This window comes from Oncorhynchus mykiss, chromosome 3 (assembly GCF_057628025.1).
Source record: "Oncorhynchus mykiss isolate SJ-2025 chromosome 3, ASM5762802v1, whole genome shotgun sequence".
NCBI lineage: Eukaryota > Metazoa > Chordata > Actinopteri > Salmoniformes > Salmonidae > Oncorhynchus > Oncorhynchus mykiss.
In genome coordinates this window covers 75548572-75556510 of record NC_143024.1, presented here as the reverse complement: position 1 = coordinate 75556510, position 7939 = coordinate 75548572, and the positions used below count along the sequence as shown (strand labels likewise).

At 45.1% G+C, this 7939-nt stretch overlaps 1 pseudogene; it reads left to right on the top strand.

Moving 5' to 3' along the window:
- The first annotated feature begins 7378 nt into the window (after window positions 1-7378).
- On the top strand, window positions 7379-7577 carry LOC118964357 (U1 spliceosomal RNA; annotated as a pseudogene).
- Window positions 7578-7939: the final 362 nt, after the last annotated feature.

Here is a 7939-nt window from a genome sequence, read left to right as displayed (position 1 = left end):
CAAAATGGATGAGCATGCTTTGTGATGTTTATAAAACAAATGTATAACGAGTAAAAAGTAGTGGTATATTGTTTTTTTGTTTTTTTAAATAGTATTTTACCCGAAAAATACTCACCTACCCCTTTAAGTTTTGGGAGGTTACCGTGGTAACGTGACTCGCGGAGGGTTGCCATGTTCCTGGTTTCACTGACATATTAGACTAAGATGCTGCAGTTGAAAATGTGTTGGTCGCGGGAGGCAGGTTTTTGGGCTACTTCTAAAGTGCACCGCGGCCGCCATGGCATTTCACTTTAAAAATGTGTATATATATATATATATATAATGATTTTTGATTGTCTTCAGCTGTTTTCGAATATTCATACTATTAGTGACGTTAATTTAGTATAGTATGCTTATCGGTCATAGTTAGTATGCCAAAAGTCCCCGTTTGACGAACTAAATTCGCCAAAATACGAAGTATACGTACAGTGGACACCAGTCACCACTAATACGCTGAGCTTCTCAGTCATTTTTATTTACCTCACAAAGTGGAAACATCATAAAATACCTTTCTTTCCCTTGCGCAAAAACAGCTGTCTGTACCGAGCTCACTGGCGCAGGGAACTCTGGACCTGGAATAGGCTAGTTGATCAAATGTTTCCTGTTCGCAAAAGACAGCTTCGGGAACAGATCCAGTTGATTGATTTGATACAATGTTGCACTTCACTAGTGATAAGTCAAATCAAGACAGATAGAGAGGAAGGAAGACAGGCTGAATAGAGACATGAATGTGATTGAAAGAACCAGGATTTACATCAGTATATTTTCTACTGTGTTTTTATTTGTTGGCTTGATAGGGTATTTTTTACTTACACCTGGATGTGCCTGGCCCAATCTCACCTGGCCCCACTCTACCTGCCTGTTGCGCCCCATGAAATCATTATAACAAAGCTACAGAAATGTGAGTGCACGTAGGCTACACACTACAGTTTGTCAAAGTTTACAGATTAACATGTTATATGCATTCAATGTAAACAAACCAAACTTGTGGCTGAACCCCCGCAGTTGTACCGAGGTAAAGACCGTTTAAAATGGGATATTCGACGGATATTTGCACTTTCAAACCTCAATAGCTTTCAAACCACTTGAGCCACAGACTGCAAATAAGTATCATGATGTTGGAAAAATTGCACACATCATTACACAGGTCTTATTTTCACGATTTTGACATTTATTCGCTTTCCAAAGATAACAAACATGTGAAAATGTGAGCAGCATTTTGTATTCCTAGTTGAATTAGTTAGGGAGCATAAACAAAGTACAAACTTTTTTTACATTTGAATTTCAATAGCTCCTTGGTCATGTGACCTAATGATCTCAAACAAGGTTCAGAATGTACACTCAGTGTGCCTACACATTGCGCACCCTTTATAGTTTGTCAATTTTTATCTCTCACGTTTTTACATTCATTTTTCAAACTTTTGAATTTCAATAGCTTCTTGGTCATGTAACCTGTCCCCAACCAAGGTTCAGAATGTCCACTGACTACCCTTCTATATTGCACACTCTTTAGTTTGTCCATTTTCATCTCATAAGATTTTACATGACTTTTTCAAACTTCCTAATTTCAATAGCTCCTTGGTCATGTGACCTACTGAACTCAACCAAGGTTCAGAATGTACACACAGTGGGCCTACACATTGCACACCCTTTAGTTTGTTAATTTTAATATCACGTGGTTTTACATGAATTTTTTTACTTTTTACATTTCAATAGTTCCCTGGTCATGTGACCTACAACCCTTAAACTACTTTCAGAATATCTACTGGCTAGCCTTATACATGGCAAACCCTTTTGTTTGTCCATTTTCATCTCACATGATTTTACATTAATTGCCTGCTGTTCCCCTGAAGGACAGTGTCACTCACACACCTATTCACTTGGGCCTTCTCCCTGGGGCCTTCCTGACCTCCAGGCAGGCCCCCATTGACCTGGTGACCTTTGACTCCAGGCCTCTAGGCCTACACTCCCTGCCCGCCTGCCTGCCCTCTCCCTGGGCCTGAGAGTGTATAGCTTACTCCCTGGAACTATAGACCTCCAGGCCTCCACACCTACTCTCCCTACCCAGTCAATACCCCTCTCACTGGGCATCACTCATCACCGCGTCCCGGCCGGGGCTCAGCCATCTCCATAACCTTGCCCACCAGGTAAACCAGGGCACCCGCACCCCTCCCCGGACACTAACACGTCTATATTCCTGCTGTCAGGAACCACATGCACCTGGTAACCCAAAACAGACTCTGTGCACCTGGTAACCCAAAACAGACTCTGTGCACCTGGTAACCCAAAACAGACTCTGTGCGCCTGGTAACTTGAAACGCACCTGGTAACCTGAAACAGGCTCTGTGCACCTGGTGACCCGCCCGCTTTATTCCACTCAGAGACTAAGTCCTCACTCCAACCCAGAGTCCGGCCGCCCTTGCTCGGACTCTGAGTTCCCCCCGCCTTGGAGGCTTCCTTGTGCACCTGGTGACCCTTTGACTTCTACAGAGAGTCCCAACCTGACTCACAGTCCCACCAGAGGACGGGCCCCGGCAGATGGGCGACCACCACCTAGTCCCCTACCTATCCAGAGCCCCATGTCAATGTCTTATGCCTTCTACCCGCCTGCCTGGGCTCTCTCACATTCTGTGTCTGGCCTCTGGACCCTGGCCCTTCTGCGTGCACCTGGTAACCCATAAGTAAAGAAGGAGGAAGATGCCTTCTGTCCCGGACAAAAGCTTGGACCGAGTGCTGACTTTCAATCGATCGCAGCGAGTGTGCTGCTCTGCTACGTACAAAACCCTGACCCAGAATCAGGTCGTCTACGAGTGATTTAGCACCAGGTTCCCCACAAACATGCAGTGCGCATCAGGAGAGGGGCGGCAAGAAGAGCTCCCACATAGAATGTGTAGAGTCCCGCACCCAGGCGGTGGTGAGACCTGGCAGTGTCCATAACTGCTAAGCACATTCCATCTCTTTTTAGTGCTCCACTGTTAGCGGGTCCAGCCGAAGCCAGCATTCGATTCAAACCTGTTAGCGGTTTAGAGTTAGCTAAATATACGAGTGATTAAACGTTTCACCACAGCTGCTCTGTGATCAGACTGATGCCAGTAGGACACTTTCATCAGCCGTCTCCCAGGACAACTCCTCCTCCCAGCCAAAGCCAGGGATGCGTTCGAGCCATAATTCTCTAATTGGCTTCCTGTCAAGGTCATGATTAATTTACAAGAGCCCCGCTATTAGCTTTGGAAATGTCCAAAATGTGGAAATAAGACCAGTGCAATTTTTCCAACATCATGACACTTATTTGGAGTCTGTGGCTCAAGTGGTTTGAAAGATATTGAGGTTTGAAAGCACAAATATCCGTTGAATATCCAACCTGAATCTGTCTTTACCTCGGGCGCGTTTGTCTAACATTGTGAGGTTATTTACACATATGTTTACATGCACAGTAATACTTATATTAAACTGATTATGGCAGTAAGCATCCTTTGTTTGCAGTGTCCCTTTTTGAGTTTATTCTTATTGTTTCATTTAATGCTAAAACAAACGTGCTGTATGATAGATAGATGGTGAACTGTTGACAGACTGCTGATATTAATGTATTTGTCAGAAGTCATTGGTTTTGTCTGTTATTTTCACAAATCCAGTACCTCCAGGAACGATGCATTCCCTACCCGGGGATATAACAGTGCTGAAAGTAAAAACAATCAGACATTGTCCCTTGTTTGAAAATAATTGAACTACTCACAATCAAATTATTGGCTCTTTGCAATGTCATTGCACAAAAATATCGGCCTAGAGAACATTTTATTGCAACAACGAAACAGAAGATTGGGCCAGCTAAAATACTCAGTATTCAAATGATGAAAAATATTCTGGTGGTCGTAAACCACCCAGTGGTCAATGGTGTAATTGCAACATGTTTTGCTGAGCACAGAACACTCGCTTCAGGAAGACGAAATACCTACAATTCCTTGAATACTATGAAACACCAGACATAGTTGGTGTCATTCGTTTGGATATATGTGCACGAACGTGATTTCAGCATTTTGGTGCATCGCATACGTTTGTGATAACAGACAAACGTGTAGATATTAAAACGTCAACGTAAACATAATTTCTACCGTGTTGCATGATGGGAAAATGGTCCGACAGTGATATAACCAAGTAAAACAAAAATTAATCGCTTCTCCACAACTGTATTCATAACCGTGATGCCTGATTATCAGAGGCCAAAGTGGTAACCGTCAGCCAAAAATATTTGCCCTAGAATGAGGCTAAAGTGGTAACCGTCAGCCAAAAACATTTGCCCTAGAAGCCTCCACCGGTGTATTTTAAAAAAAAATGTATTTCACCTTTATTTAACCAGGTAGGCTAGTTGAGAACAACTTCTCATTTACAACTGCGACCTGGCCAAGATAAAGCATAGCAGTGTGAACAGACAACACAGAGTTGCACATCGAGTAAACAATTAACAAGCCAATAACACAGTAGAAAAAAAAGAGAGTCTATATACATTGTGTGCAAAAGGCATGAGGAGGTAGGCGAATAATTACAATTCTGGAGTGATAAATGATCAGATGGTCATGTGCAGGTAGAGATATTGGTGTGCAAAAGAGCAGAAAAGTAAATAAATATAAACAGTATGGGGATGAGGTAGGTAAAATTGGGTGGGCTATTTACCGATGGACTATGTACAGCTGCAGCGATCGGTTAGCTGCTCAGATAGCAGATGTTTGAAGTTGGTGAGGGAGATAAAAGTCCCCAACTTCAGCGATTTTTGCAATTCGTTCCAGTCACAGGCAGCAGAGAACTGGAACGAAAGGCGGCCAAATGAGGTGTTGGCTTTAGGGACGATCAGTGAGATACACCTGCTGGAGCGCGTGCTACGATGGGTGTTGCCATCGTGACCAGTGAACTGAGATAAGGCGGAGCTTTACCGAGCATGGACTTGTAGATGACCTGGAGCCAGTGGGTCTGGCGACGAATATGTAGCGAGGGTCAGCCGACTAGAGCATACAGGTCGCAGTGGTGTGTGGTATAAGGTGCTTTAGTAACAAAACGGATGGCACTGTGATAAACTGCATCCAGTTTGCTGAGTAGAGTATTGGAAGCTATTTTGTAGATGACATCGCCGAAGTCGAGGATCGGTAGGATAGTCAGTTTTACTAGGGTAAGTTTGGCGGCGTGAGTGAAGGAGGCTTTGTTGCGGAATAGAAAGCCGACTCTAGATTTGATTTTAGATTGGAGATGTTGGAGATGGAGATTGGAGATGATATAAGTCTGGAAGGAGAGTTTACAGTCTAGCCAGACACCTAGGTACAGGCAGCGAACGGTTGAAAAGCATGCATTTGGTTTTACTAGCGTTTAAGACCAGTTGGAGGCCACGGAAGGAGTGTTGTATGGCATTGAAGCTCGTTTGGAGGTTAGACAGCACAGTGTCCAAGGACGGGCCGGAAGTATACAGAATGGTGTCGTCTGCGTAGAGGTGGATCAGGGAATCGCCCGCAGCAAGAGCAACATCATTGATATATACAGAGAAAAGAGTCGGCCCGAGAATTGAACCCTGTGGCACCCCCATAGAGACTGCCAGAGGACCGGACAGCATGCCCTCCGATTTGGCACACTGAACTCTGTCTGCAAAGTAGTTGGTGAACCAGGCAAGGCAGTCATTAGAAAAAACGAGGCTACTGAGTCTGCCGATAAGAATATGGTGATTGACAGAGTCGAAAGCCTTGGCAAGGTCGATGAAGACGGCTGCACAGTACTGCCTTTTATCGATGGCGGTTATGATATCGTTTAGTACCTTGAGCGTGGCTGAGGTGCACCCATGACCGGCTCGGAAACCAGATTGCACAGCAGAGAAGGTACAGTGGGATTAGAGACGGTCAGTTTGTATACAACACATACTTTTTTATTTATTTTACCTTTATTTAAACAGGCAAGTCAGTTAAGAACAAATTCTTATTTTCAATGACGGCCCAGGGACCTGTGGAAGGAACAGTGGGTTAACTGCCTGTTCAGGGGCAGAACGACAGATTTGTACAATGTCAGCTTGGGGGTTTGATCTTGCAACCTTCCAGTTACTAGTCCAATGTTCTAACCACTAGGCTATCCTGCTGTAACTGGAGTGGGATCATGGGGACAGTAAGACAGAGACTGGGTTTTTGGGGACCACGACAGCTGACTTTTGAGAGCAAGGTTTTAATCATTAAAGCTGTGATTTTACCTGTGCTTTTATTAATCAGTTCTGTTTTTATTCCCCCTCAAATGAGTATTTTAGCCCTGGAGCGGATGCTTTTTTACTTCCTGTGGGGAGGCAAGTAGGAGAGGCTCTCTTCTCTCTCTTGTGCAGGAACGGGAACCAGTGTGTCCAGTGCGCGAGCCCACAACGGTCTGGCGCAACGTGGCCCATCCTGCTCTCCTGAATCGGCATCGGGACCTGTCCTGGATGATTGCCCATGAGATCCTCCCGGTCAGGGTCGTTATGCACTCACAGGGCATGGTGAGGACATCCTCGTGCCCCCGACCAGGCTGCGGCCAAGAAGAGTTGGTGAGGCACATGCTCTGGGAGTGCAGAGCTGCCAGGGACCTGTGGAAGGAAGCAGGCCCCCTGATCACCCCGTGTCTGCCAGCAGGGGAGGACCTAACACCTCAGCTCGTGCTGTATGGGGTGGGCCGAAGGCCTATTCCATCAAAGGCCTTTACCAAGTTCTGGCCCACCCTCACGTGCTTGAAGGAAGCACTGTGGTCCTCCCGCAACCTGCTGGTAGCGAAAAGCGTAGAGACCACCCCCCAGGCAGTTGCCATGGTAGCCACGGAAGCCCTGGAGTGGTACGGAAGGAAGGGGGCCTCGACCCCAGGTGAAGGGTCCCCCACAACACCCTAGGTCCCGGCAGCCACGGCCTGACAGCGATGCAGCGCCTAGGGCGATTCGCCTAGGGGAGGGATCTCCTCTGGGCCCCGAAGGACGGGATGGTAATCTATTCAGAGGAGCAGGATGAGGCGAGTTTGAGAAGGACTCACCCCGTTCCTGTCCAGAGGATCGAAGACAGCTTTTTAACAAAGTGACCTTTTAACATGTTTTTCATGTCTTAGAACATTTCTATCTTGTTAAATCATTTGTACACATTTTAAATGGCTTTTACAGATTTCATGTTTTTTACAATGAAAAGTACTTTTATTCATGGTTGTTTTTATTGGTTTTGACAACATTTACTTTTTAACTAATTTAAATGTAATCGTCAAATGCTGTGTTTTTATGCTTGTATGCCGTTATGTGTAAAAAATGATGTAAAAAGTATATGAGCTGTTTTTAAAGGAAATGTGTCAACAAAACATTTCCAAAAGAAAAAAACTTACCTGGCAAGGGAGATACCGTGATCAAGAAGGCGGTTCACCCAGGGTGAATCGTCAATTTTCACCTCTGAAGGTGTCTGAGTAATCCTCAGTCATTGCACTCCCGCTGTGCTGACCCCTGCGAATTTCCCAAATGTGGAAATCTCGATTGCATAATTTCTGGTAGTGGGGGACTGCGTTCGCGCTCTCCCCTGATCTCGGTGTCTAATAACAATAGTTTTAATGTTTGTCACAGATCAGAGGTTTGAATCTGAGATGAGTTGAGCTATGTAGGGTATGTCTGCATTTACTTTGGCTTTCCTTCTTCATTGGATGAATGCTTTCAGAATTACAGATTTCAAAGCAAACTAGTCCTACTACTACCACTGTAGATTCATTTTCTCTTCGAAATAGGCTGAATGTCTGTGATTTGTTATTGTAGCACTTGTGGACGTCGGGCCCTCATACCACCCTCATGGAGTCTGTTTCTGACTGTTTGAGCAGACACATACACATTTGTGACCTGCTGGAGGTAATTTTGCAGGGCTATGGCAGTGCTCCTCCTTGCACAAAGGCG